The sequence below is a fragment of the Nomascus leucogenys genome, chromosome 8 (genome assembly GCF_006542625.1).
Source record: "Nomascus leucogenys isolate Asia chromosome 8, Asia_NLE_v1, whole genome shotgun sequence".
Classification (NCBI taxonomy): domain Eukaryota; kingdom Metazoa; phylum Chordata; class Mammalia; order Primates; family Hylobatidae; genus Nomascus; species Nomascus leucogenys.
The window spans coordinates 76,602,150-76,615,928 of NC_044388.1; the positions used below are offsets into that span (position 1 = coordinate 76,602,150).

The window sequence follows — 13,779 nt, forward strand, 5'->3', positions numbered from 1 at the left end:
CTTGGCAAATCATTTGGCTGTTGTATCACAGGCAACTCAGAACTGGACCAGAGTGTAAGACACCATCAGTAAATTCTCTTTTTTATTTGGGGAGTATTGGAAGGGGTATGTAGGAATTGGGACAGGGGTAGGGAAGGCCATCGTAGGGGTTGCTAGTCTAAGTTTTGGTTCAGCTGTTTTAGGTGGCTGTAAAGGGGAGGGAATAGGAATGTCGGAGTTCTGCCGACGGGGCATATGATGAGGCTGAGTGTGAACGTTCTCCTGAAGATTTGATTTGATTTGATTTGGTTATTATTTTTTGTGACAGTGTCTTACTATATTTAGCCCAGGCTAGACTTGAACTCCTAGGCTCAGTGATCCCTCCGCCACAGTCTCCTGAGTTGCTGGGCTTGCAGGAACATGCGTGCCCAGCCTCCTGAAGATTTTTATTTAAATGCTTGTTTTCTTTTACTGATTTAGAAACAGTGTCTTGGGAAAACTCTTTTAGATTTCATGGTCTTTTTTATGTGTATCCCTTCTGAATGCTAATTAAAGTATGCTTCCCATCCATTCTGAGAAATGCAAACCTTTTTATTTCCAAGATGTTTTCTTAAAAATACGTGTGTGTGTGTGTGTGTGTGTGTGTGTGTGTGTGTGTGTGTGTGTAAAGGTCAAATGAGCCTCCAAGGGGCCATTGTAACTCCAAACTCTGGTTCTTGTCTTTACAAACTGTGAATAGGTTTTTCCTGACCCACTGATGCAAAAGGACTCTTCTACTAACAATTAAAGAATTCTTTGTTTACGAAATAATCTGGCAAACAATTTATGTAATCTAAATAAGTTTCTATCAATGTGAGCCCTTGCTCTCTTGGGTGGTACAGTTTCTGATTGGTACCCAGGTTGCAACCCACATTCCTGAGTAAACACTTATTGGCCTGACCGGCTAATTCCTCCTTTTTGTTAGTGGGGAAGCCATGTGACTTCATCCTCCGTGGCTCTGGTGGTCTCTTCCACATCTGTGAGATACTCACTAAAAGCTGGTTGCGCTTTGAGATCTGGGCGCCTGCTGGAACCTGAAGCCACAAGTCTTCATTCACGCTAAACAACTCCTGTCTTGGTGGAGGTATTTGCCTTTGTTTGAGTTTCTGGGTAGGGCTCTCCATCTTTTTGCTTGCTCTCGCTTTGTTTTAAGTTCCGACAAGGTGAGAATGGGAGCCTCTGCTTCCAAGCAAATTGAAAGTCCCCCCTCCCCAGGGACTCCAGCTGGTTACATGTTTAAACATGATGGCCCTCTTCTTGTTCGTTTTATCTAAATGACACAATTTCACTAACCAGAGTTTGGAGTTACAGTGGCCCCTTGGAGGCCTTGTATAATGTGTTGTATAGTGTTAAGAGCACAGTTGCTGGTGAAGAAGTGTTTCTCACAGTTCCTTTGTGGGTCTCAGAGTTCCCCAGCAGTTCAGTATGGAGTCAGCCCTGATGACAGGACACCCTGATGTCAAGCCTGCAAGGGTGCTAAGCTCACGCTAGTCAGGCCCCTCTAAGCCGTTAAGGTACCAACCTGGGGCTCTGACCTTGGCCTGCTTATTCAAGACTCTGTTGAGTCAAATTAGGCAAAATTCCCACCACTACCAAGGTCTCTGATCACACTTGATACCTAATCAAATTCCTCAGCCCCTACCCTCAATATCCTTATCATCCCGGCCCGCCGTTAGGAGGCCGCAGCGGCCAGACAGATCCAGCTGTGGCTTGCAGGTGCCTCCCTGCTGCGGGCTGGGCCTGGCTCCTGCCCCTGCAGGGGCCATGCTCCCCGGGGCCGGTGGATGAGCCAGGAAAGTGGGGAGACCCCCAGCACTCCCTGCCCGGGGCCAGACAGCAGCGTTAGCAGCCTCTGTTCCCTGGGGCTGTGTGACCTTGAGCGGCCCTGCACCCCCTCTGGGCCTGGGCCATCAGTTCTGACCCCACAAACGACGGCCTGGGGTTCTGGGGAACTTCTTGGTTGAGGGGGATCTGGCTTTCGCTGCTCGGCTGCTGGATCGCCGAGATAGGCCGCGTGGCGCGGCCTGGACGCCCTGGCTCCACCCACAGCTCTGAGACCTCCAGCGAGCTCTTATCCTTTCCGCGCCTCAGTTTCCTCGTCTGTAAAATGGAGATAATATCACCACGCACTCAGCCCTAGCCACTTCATTGCTGTTACTGATACCATTACTGCTGCTATGTCCTTTTTTGATGGCACAGCCCTTAGGGAAGGGGGATCAAGGGAAAAGCCGGGACCTTCCCGCAGGAGGTGGGCTGGGCACAGCCCAGAACCATGGAGGTCACCCACCCCGAGGTCGGGACCTGGGTTCCCTTCCTATCCACTGGGGGTCCCAGCCGTTGTCTTCATCTCTCCAGGTCCCAGGCCTTCACAGTGGCCACCTCTCTGCCTGTGAGGGAGGCTCCAGCCAGCCCCTAATCCCCTCTCCAAAAAAACAAAAGGGTGCGTAGCCAGTATTTACGGACGCTAAGTTGCTTATTAAAAATTATCCCATTGAATCCTACCAAGCAGGTAATTTACTGTACCCATTTCTCAGATGAGGAAACTGAGGCACTGAGGTTTCTCAGAGCCAGCAGGTAAACCAGCCATTTGGCCTGAGTGACAGGCCGGTGCAGTGCTCTGCGGCTTAGTCTGCACTGAGTGAGCGCCTGCCGGGTCCTCACAGCGATCCGGGTTTGTGCCCCCGCCCACAGTGGCTCGGCTGGCCTGTCTATGGGAACCCATGAGGCTGTCCGCGCATCCCGAAGTGTGACCTTCCAGGCCCACAGGGTGGCTGGCGCTGGGCTTCTTCGTGGCCCGCGACAGTGCGGCCACCTTCATCGGCCAGTGGCGCACGGATCTGGGCGAGCCCGAAGTGCTCCGCGAGCTGGCGAGGGAGACACTGGGCCTCTGCACCCGCTCAGCTCCCCAAGATAAAGGCCTCGGAGGGGAAGTTCCGCGTGGGAGACTCCGGACTGTTGGTCTCTGTGCGGGTGCGGGGGAGCCGCGTGACGGCGCGGGTGGGTGTGGCGACGCGCTGGAGCGCTACCTGGACAGTCAGGACCCGCGCCGCCGCTCCTCCACCACCCACCGCCCGCCCCCGTCGAGGGTCCGCACCCTGTCCCCGCAGAGGGTGTCGCCCACCCCCAGCCCCTGCCCTGGTAGCCTGGTCCCCGCGAGAGAGCGCCGGCGCTCCGGGCCCTAGGTGACCCCTATTCGCTTACAAAGCATAAAGCAGGGGCCGAGGCTCCCAGGCCCTGGGATCAGCTGCCCGCCGCATCCCCGCTCCTACTCCGAGGACAGTGACTCCTCAGCTTTCTCAACCCAGAGCCGCCCCCTTGGTGCCCACAGCGAGGATGAGGCACTAGGCCAGGAGGAAGCGACCCAGACGGGGGGACCACCACCACCTGGCCTCTCCGAGACGGCCCCCTGCCCCCCGCAGCCAGTTCTGGGACCGGCTGGATCCGGGTCGGCCCCGGGGAGCTTCAGGAGAGAGGGGAGCCCAGCTGCGACCCTCAGCCTTGCCCGGTGGGCGCAGGAGCAGGGTGGGCGCAAGGATGGAGATGGGCAGCACTCGTGGGAGCCACAAGACAGGGGCAGCGGGGCTCGGGCAGGAGCACCCCGGGCTCTCCGTGCCCACCACCCTAAAGCACCCTGGCTTTCCCAGTCCAACCCCCGTTTAGAGTTTAGCACCACACCCGCCAGCGTCTTCCGCACACACCAGAGCGGCTGCTCTGACGCCTGGACAAGGAGTTTCTGGCCAATGCCGGGACCTATAAGGCTGTTGCTAGCGGGACCCCCACTGGACCAGCCCCTAACCGGGCTCCAGCCCCAGACCCTCTAGCTCCTGACCGGGCCTACAGATCCTCCAGTTCCTCCTCTTTATCCCTTCTTCTCTTGTGTGGCAAACGTGGCCAACCTGGGGACTCTGGCCTTAAGACCAATGGGCTGCCCGGCCCGCTGTCAAGCCCTTCCCAGCTCCTCCTCCAATGAAAGAAAGCCCTGCCCTGGCATGGGAGGGGCTACTAGATGCACCTGGGAGCCCCCTGACTGGTCCAGAACACTCGAGGACCTGAGCACTGGGTAGGATGGACACACAGCCAGACTGCACACCCTCAGGCATCCCCATGCCTAGGGTCTCCCCCGGGTTCCTCCAGACCCACAGAGTTTGGGGGTGCGGGGGGAAGGGGAAGGGAGCTTGCATGCAGCCAGCCAGGTTCCTGGACCAGCCCGGCTGCCCCCAAACCCTATCCCTTCTCCTTTTCGTTTGTGGCCTTAACCCGCTCTGCATCAGGGGGCCCCCTCTGCCTCTTGCGTTCCTGACCTCATGGAACCAGACTCCTCAGGAATATCACAATGGGACCTCTATTTTACATTACAGTTGGGGGATGAGCTTTGCTATTTAATTACTAATATTATTGAATGCCTTAGAGGAGGCCAGAGCAGCCTGGTATCCTGAGGACCTGTGGCCCAGCAGAGCCCCTGAACAGTAAAGTTTTGCTCCAGCCAAAATGAGAGACAGAGAGAGAGAGAGAGAGAATCTATTAAGTTAGTTTAACCAGAACCCCCCTTATCCCCGATGCTTCCTCTCAGTAATTTTGTGTCCAGTGACCCCTGTCCCTTGGCCATAAATTCCTACTTGTGCTTGTTCTATTTGGAAGAGCCCAGTTCTGTACTGATGTCTCTTTTCCCCTACGGAGATAGTTTCTGAATAAAATTTGCCTTTGCTGCCTTAACTTCTGTCTGACACTGGTTTTCTTTGACAATAGTCTGCCCTGCCCCATGATCTTGCCTCGGCCATCAGTCTGAATTCAAAACATTCTCCGCAGCTAGGAAAGGCAGCACAGGGGGGTTTTCTTCCACAGGAGGAGAGAGCTTTCAGGAACGGCCTTGAACAACAGAGATCACGAATGCCTTCCCCCTTCCTGGACCTTCCAGATACTAGGATTTTGTTTTCCCTCTCATTATTGCAAAATCAGTGTGTGTCCTTTTCAGCAATCATAACTTTACATTTTTGAAATCATACCTTACTTTCATTCAGACATGTCGTCAGGAAGGATTGGCTGGAAGAGGAATAAAAACATTGTCACAGGAAAACATTATTATGCAATTTAAGTAAAAAGACATGCCATGTTCAGAAATTAGGATGAAATCTTGAATTTTAAAAAAAATTCAAGGCTGGGTGCGGTGGCTCACGCCTGTAATCTCAGCACTTTGGGAGGCCGAGGTGGATCACGAGGTCACGAGATCAAGACCATTCTGGCTAACGTGGTGAAATCCCGTCTCTACTAAAAATACAAAAAATTAGCTGGGCATGGTGGCAGGCGCCTACATGTAGTACCAGCTACTTGGGAGGCTGAGGCAGGAGAATGGCGTGAACCCAGGAGGCGGAGTTTGCAGTGAGCAGAGATGGCGCCACTGCACTCCAGCCTGGGCGACAGAGGGAGACTCCATCCCAAAAAAAAAAAAAAAAAAAAATTCAAAATGGGTTTACACAGATCAACTTGCTTTACTGAAGTGCGTACACCAGGAGAAACATAAGGAAGGCTGTTGTTGCAAGCTGCAAGTAATCCAGAAAGCCAAACAAAATAATCAACAGACAGCAGCAAGACCCCCAAAGGGGGTCAAGAGTCCAATCTGCCAGGAGTGGGTACACAGAGTACCTGTGATGTGTCCACCCCAAACTTGTTTGGGGCACAAATCGCAAGTTTAGGAATGCAATTAGTTTTTGGGTCTGACATATGAGGCTGATCAGAAGCCTGATTGCAGATGGTCCCATAAGAGAACAAGCCCTTTCTTGTGGGCATTTGTGTGTGACGCACACAGTCTAGCCAGCATCCATGATGTTTTCATAGTTTGGGATCCCATGCAGGCATGTCCTAATCTGCAGTGATACCAGAGTCTGAGTTCTGTTTATTGTGCTTATAGAGTTTTTCGTTCAGCACGGTTTGTGCTGAGGCTGAAAGAGCCAGCAGCAGATAGTATAAGGTTTCATCTCAGAGTCGGGTCCAGGCAATTAGGATCTGTGAGTTAGGATTCCCCACAAAAAGCCAACAGCTTTTGTTCCTCTGTAGCAAAGCCACAGCCCTGAAGAGTGGGAAAGCAATGTTGCTGGTCCCAGTGACGGGCAAGGCTTTCCTAAGCCCTGTTTGGCTTGTTATTTGCTGAGTCCAAATGGACCCACTCAAAAATATGCTCAGAAGCCAGAAAACTATCAGCCTCTAAGGCACAGGCATCTGATCTTACAAGAGCTCATTAGGAACTAAAAACTAAAACTAATATTTAAAATTCTAAAAGTGTATCTCCAATTAGAGAGTGCCTGTCTTTTCATATTGTCTCCCTTTTCTCAGAGGCTCCCATAGATGAAAATCATACTAAAAATTGTCAGTTATGGAAATTATTTTCCTTTTAATACTCAAAAACTTGCATTTCAATTCCCTCACCAGCTGCAACAAGCAAGGCAGTTGTATACCATCCTGGGTTTTGTTTGCTTTTGGCAGCTTTCCTGACCAGGATGATTCCTCCAATGTTTATGAAATTACAAGCACAGAATATGTTTTTTATCATATATCTAGATGCAGTAACCATAAGACACAAAGCCAGCTTTTAAAAACTCCCTTTCAAGTTTTTAAAATTTTCCATTCCATTGCAACTTTACTCAAACCTCCAACAGTGCAATTGGCATTTGAGAGTTAACATTACAGTTGCCAAGAAATGCCTAGAATGGGGGATGGGAGGCTCTCGCAACATCTGAAATGGGTTTTTCTTTTTTTTTTTTCTTTATTTTTAGGAGTTTTTCTTTTCTTTTTTCCAGTTTATCTAATGCTTTGCCCCAGCCCTAGTACCTAATTTAGCTTTTTGTAGAAGAGAACAACACAAACTTTTAGCATTTTAGGTCCACCTGAAATTCACCTTTGGGAATGCTTGGGCCCCTTCTTTTCCTACCTGGAGGGAAAAACAGAAACCTAAGGCAACACCTGGGCTTTTTGTTTTTTGCCCAACTGGCAGGTGTTTACAAATTTACTCTTCCACTGCCAGGATTTGAAAGAACACAGGCTTTCCACGCAAGTTTCCCTTTAGAGGTTGGAGAATGTGCTGTGCACTGTTGAGAATTTGACTCTACACTGTTTTGTATTTATCTTTTCGTAATAAATATATGTAATGTAAAATTTGCCGTAAGTATTTCGAGTTACAATTCAGTGGCATTAACGACATTCACAATGTTGTACAGCCATCACTGCTATCTATTTCCAAAATATTTTCAAGAATGACTACACCCCAGATCTGAAGCTATTCTGGAGCAGAAACACACATCAGGATGGCACTTCCATCACTCACATACACACACACTGCAGACCCCAGCTTCTATTGTTCATATACACACACCATGCAGACCCCAGCTCACATCGCTCACACACACGCACCCTGCAGGTCCCAGCTCACATCGCTCACACACATGCACCCTGCAGGTCCCAGCTCACATCTCTCACACACACGCACCCTGCAGGTCCCAGCTCACATCTCTCACATACACACAACCCTGTAAACCCCAGCCTCCATCGCTCACACACACACACCCTGCAGGTCCCAGCTTCCATCGTTCACATACACACACACGCTGCGGGTCCCAGCTTGTAGTGGAGGTGATTTTGTTTCCTGTGATTCCTTAAAACTCAGGAAGTCTGCTCCAAGTTCTTTTCGCCAGTGGAATGACATTACAGTGCCCTCCTTGACAAGGAAATTTTAGTGATTGGCACCTGCTTTGGCTCTTAGTCATTGTGAAAAGTGGTGATTTCACAACTGTGATAGTTATCTATTGCTGCATAAAAATTACAACAAACTTAGCGGCTCAAAACAACACACATTTCTTATCACACAGTGTTTATGAGTGAGGAGTCCAGGCACAGCTTAGCAGGCCCTCTGCTCAGGGACCCCCCTGAGGCTGTAATCTGGGTGTCTGATAGGCTGGACGAGGGAAGAATCTGTTGTTGGCAGAATAATTCAGTTCCACGGGCTGAAGGACTGAGGGCCTCAATTTCCACTGTCTCTTGACAAGAGGCTGCCCTCGGTGCCCTGCCCTTTGGGCACGTGGATCCTCTAAGTTCAGTGCAGTGAGTAGGAGCAGACATGTGAGCACTGGAGTGCTTTGGAGAGGTATTCCTGGATAAAAAGCACTGATGTCTAAAGACATGGAATTATCGTCCTCAACAGAGCAACATCAGTACTGAGAAGGCAAATTCATCATCTACTGGTATCTACTTCTATGCCTGCAATAGCTATTTTTGTCTCAATTTTAAAATTATTCTTTAGCTTCCCAGCTGCTAGAAGTGGAACAGTTACCTTTGCGAATGAAAATGACTAACCCCTCTTCACAATTCCAACTCCCTCCCAACCAAGGCTCAATATTTCTCATTTGTTTTAATTTCAAAGGAATATATATGATTGTAAGACCAGGCACCCATGGCTCACACTTGTAATCCCAGCACTTTGGAAGGCTGAGGCGGGCAGATCACCTGAGGTCAGGAGTTCGAGACCAGCCTAGCCAACAGGGTGAAACCCCATCGCTACTAAAAATACAAAAAATTAGCCGGGTGTGGTGGTGCGCGCCTGTAATCCCAGCTTACTCAAGAGGCCGAGGCAGAAGAATCACTTGAACCCGGGGGACACAGGTTACAGTGAGTCAATGTTGCTCCACTACACTCCAGCCTAAGGAACAGAGTGAGACTCTGTCTCAACATATATATATGTGATTGTAAAATGACTTCAATACAACTGTCAATACAACAGTGTAAGGCATATTGTTAAAGAAAAAAGTGCTAAACCAAATATAATTGTACCTTATGGTGGGAAAGAAAAAGAGAGAAGAAGAAGCTGTATTTCTGCTTGGTTTGGTATGCATAAATATATCTGGAAGGGTGAATAAAGAAACCAACAAAGCATATTATAGGGGTGAGGGTGGAGAAGCGACCCAGATATTTTCAAACCTTTCATTTGTTATATTTTTTTGAAGAGGTGTGGAACCAGCAACTTACCTGTTGAAAAAAAGGACTTTGTTTAAATTACGACAAAAAGGCCTGACACAGCAACTCACTCCCATAATCCCAGCGCTGTGGGAGCCTCAGGCAACAAAATTTAGCCAGATGTGGTGATGTATGCCTATAATGCCAGCTACTCAGGAGGCCGCGGCAGGAGGATCGCTTGAGCCTGGGAGGCAGAGGATGCAGTGAGTCGAGATTGCACCACTGCACTCCAGCCTCAGCAACACAGTGAGACCCTGTCTCAGATTTTAAAAATAAATAAATAATAATTTAAAAAATTAAAAAATTGTTCCCTACACAGCATCCTAATGTCCCTATCAATGCTAGAGATCATTGCCAATATTCGTATAGCAATTTTCAGCCAGGGCTTCTCAGCCTCAGTCCTATTGATTTTGAAGCCAGTTAATTCTTTGTTACGAGTTGTTTATCAGCATCCCTGGCCTATTCACCCAGGCATGAAAATCAAAAATGTCTATTGACATTGCCAAATGTCCCCTGGTCCGAAATCTCCCCAAGTTGAAGACCACTTTACTACACTCTCTCTATGCATATTGCTACATCTGCATATCAAAATACACATATATAGTAATTTGCGGCATTTTTCACAGCTTTTCTTCATTCTTAAATTCATTCTTCCAAAAATATACTTTATTTTTGAAAACAATAAAACAAAAGCTTCAACTATGAACTAACAAAATAGAGGTGAGTTGGTACTGGTGGGCCAGTTCTTAACGTGGACATTTTAAAATGCTGTTTTCCATATTACATCAAAATGATTTGCAATAAGAAATTGGAAGAGGGCGCAAAGGAGAGTGCAAAGCATGTACTGAGGTCTTTCTACAGGTATGTGATAGAACGCTGATTCAGCATGACAAAATATACTTTGCAACAGTGGCCTTCGGGGTGTGCTAGAGCAAGCGTACCCCAAGGAACCTGTGAAAATCATTTTTTAATTATTCTAAACAGAAAAAGTGGTACCCACTTAAACACAAAGTAAAACTTCATGGTAAGATCTGCTGTAAAGCTACTTGCTATAGCCCACAGATTCAGTTTGTTCAACAACCTCCCTCATTGACAGAAAAAGTCAGCAAATAAGACTTAGGACAAAAATATTTTCTATCAACTTCCACATGAAAAGACCATAGCTTTAATGATTTTACAATCCTTAAGCTTAATCATTGGTCAGTACAGATTTCCGTATCAAGATCAAGTCATGAACTGTTCACAATAGCTACACTATACTAAGATGCTAAACGTTTTCTTTCCAGTATGTCTTCCTATGAGGGAAATAGAATAGCAGGAAGTTTTCCTCTTTGCCTGTGAGGGAATTTATGAAAAGCCTTCTAATCTACAGGTGTTATTCTGCGAAACTAAAATACATTATGAAGTCAAACAGGTAAATTAACAACAAAACCAAACTGATCTCAACAAAGTCTTGTTTCCAAAGTAAAATCTATTAAGAACAAGTAATATACAAGCACAAGAAATTACAAGAAATGAGGATCATAGTTAGTTACAGATGCAAAGTAGTAGCTAGCATCCCAAGCTTTTGGACATAATAATGAAAATCAAATTAATAAGTTAGTTTAAATATTATGTACAATTTTGATAAGCTGGTCACATGTTATTTGAATATACACCGTATGTGGTAAACCTAAAAGTATATTACCTTTTCTCCTCCTTTAATATTTGTAGATACACGCCAATATGGGAAAAAAAGTATTTCCATTTATGTACTAATAACAGAGAATAACAGAATTTCTACTGTGTATATTTCACACTGTTAAAAAGAAGTTGGCCGGGCACAGTGGCTCGTGCCTGTAATCCCAGCACTTTGGGAGGCTGAGGCGGGTGGATCACAAGGTCAGGAGTTAGAGACCAGCCTGGCCAATGTAGTGAAACACTGTCTCTTCTTAAAATTCAAAAATTAGCAGGACATGGTGGTGAACACCTGTAGACCTAGCTACTCAGGAGTCTGAGGCAGAAGAATCCCTTGAACCCAGGAGGCAGAGGTTATGGTGAGCCGAGATTGTGTCACTACACTCCAGCCTGGGCAACAGAGTGAGACTCCATCTCAATGAATAAATAAATAAATAAATAAATAAATAAAAGGCCAGGCGTGGTGGTGCACTTTGGGAGGCCAAGGCAGGCGGATCACAAGATCAAGAGATCGAGACCATCCTGGCCAACATGGAAAAACCCTGTCTCTACTAAAAATACAAAAATTAGCTGGGTGTGGTGGTGTGCACCTGTAGTCCTAGCTACTCGGGAGGCTGAGGCAGGAGAATAGCTTGAATCTGGAAGGTGGAGGTTACAGTGAGCTGCGCCACTGCACTCCAGCCTGGTGACAGAGTGAGACTCTGTCTCAAAAAAAAAAAAAAAAAAGTTAAGGTATATTTTCCTTTAAGAAAGAAAAAAAATTGCAAGAAGTTTAACTTACAAAAGTTTAATATTGACTTATTTATAAAAATGAAAGAAAACGTTTTAAAACAGATCCCATACAATTATCCTGTGGTCTCCCTACTGATCAGGAACTACAGAAGACACTTAAGGAAGGGATACTGGGTCAAAAACAAAGCCTAACCCGCGGGATGTATGTTGCTCTAAAAATCTGATTTGCAGGAAAACTAGTTGCTTGTCCTAGGTTTAAGCTAATTACAAAATCCGTTTTCTTAGTGGTCCAGATATTTTGCCAATTTTTCCATCTCAACAGAACTTCTGTTGATTTCCACGTTCATTACAGTCAACAAACGTTGTCATTGGTTCACCAGCACTGCAGGCTTGTACCTGTGTGGAAGTAAAATTCTTCTTTTTACATTTGCCATATGTGAGCGAATCAGGCTGGGTTCCACCTGTCTTGGCCTTCTGATGCTCTCTGATGGCTTCTTTCGTCAAGTTTTTGTGCGTCTCTTTGAGCTCATCGCTAGCCATTTCTTCTGCCGTCATTCTAGCAAGTAAGTCAGGAGGAATATTCCCACAAGGTGCATTTTTCCTTAAATCTGGATTCTTTGCATCTGTAAGATTTGATATCTTACTTTGGACACTATTTTTGTACTTCATGCCTGTACTCCCTCTTTCTGGATCTACAGCTTCCTCAATTCGAGATCCTAATTCTTCCTCATCAGCTCCCATTTCAATGCAGTCATCTCCTGTTTGAAGAGCTGCAACAAGCATCTCCCTGTACTTCATCTGCACAGAATCAGAAGCGCTTTGTGCCAAGGAACAGATGAAACAAATATCTCAAGCATTTGTCTTATTTTTTCTGCTGCTTACACTGCTGCTGGAGCTACTTTCTTTTGCTATTCTGCAATGTCGTTGCAGGTTCTATTCGCTTTTCATTGGGGTCTTTCTCAGTTGATGGCTCATCTGGTAACTTTTTCCAGGATTTGACGAAAGACTTTGCTAAAGATGTAACTTCTTCATCTGTACTCTGCTTGAGACTAACATTAAGTAACATTCCAGTTCCTGTGGACCGCAGTAATTCCAGAATATTCTGAAGCTCGGTTAACAAACCCAGTGCTCCGGCCGTGTTCTTCTCCTGCACCATCTCGTCCATCTTCTTGGCACTGCGGGCCACCTCATCCTCCGTGGCTCCGGCAGCTCTCCTCCGTGCCTAGCCCGCTGGCAAGGGGAAGTGGGCGAAGCTGAAGCAGAGGAGAGAGTGGGAAGCAGCCCCGGAGCTGCAAGACCCACCACCGCAGGCCAGGCCTAGGCCTCCTCCTAGACCAATCCCGCCACGGCTCTTTCTCCCCAGGCAGCGCCAACCCAGCTCCGCACCTTCCCAGCTTCACTCAAGTATGACTGACAAATAAAAATTATATATATTTAGGATATGCAACATGATTTTTTGTTTTGTTGTGTTTTATACAAATAAGAAAACTACAGTTCAGAAAAATGTTGCATTTCGAATGCCTAACTTTTCTCTCAATGCTCTTCAACATTGCTTTTCTTTATTTTTGACTGACAAATCATAAACATTTATTTTTGATTGACAAATCATAAACATTTATGGGGTACAATGTGATGTGTGTGTGTGTATATATGTACATATATGTAAATATATGTACATATATACACACACATATACACACACATATATATACACACATATATATACACACACACACACACACACACACCAAATATGGGATGATTAAATCAAGCTAATTAACCTCTCCATCACCTCACTTATTTTGTTTACCACAGAATCATCAAGTCCAAATCCCTTTTTTTTTTTTTTTTTTTGAGACAGGGTCTCGCTCTGCTGCCCAGGCTGGAGTGCAGAGACACAATCTCGGCTTACTGCAGCCCTGACCTCCCAGGCTCAAGTGATCCTCCCACCTCAGCCTCCCGAGTAACTAGGATGACAGGCTCGTACCACAACACCCAGCTAATTTTATGTTTTATTATCTTTGTGTGTGTGTGGAGATAGGGATCCCCTATGTTGCCCAGGCTGGTCTCAAACTCCTGGGCTTTAGTGATCCACCCACCTTGGCCTCCCAAAGTGCTAGGATTATAGGTGTGAGCCACCATGCCTGGCCTCTTCTTTTTTAATGCAGGCTTTTCTTGCTATAAATTTCCCTCTTAGAACTGCTTTTGCTGCATCCCATAAGTTTTGGTATGTTTTGTTTCCATTTTTCTCTGTCTCAAAATGTTTCATTTTCCCCTTTGATTTCTTCTTTTGCCCATTGATTGCTTAGAAGCATGTTGTTTAATTTCCATGTATCTGTGAACTTTCCCGTTTTT

General features: G+C 46.6%; 1 pseudogene; it reads right to left on the minus strand.

Annotated features, from left to right (window-relative positions):
- Positions 1–11,671: 11,671 nt before the first annotated feature.
- On the minus strand, positions 11,672–12,668 carry LOC100589041 (annotated as a pseudogene).
- Between the last annotated feature and the right edge of the window lie 1,111 nt (positions 12,669–13,779).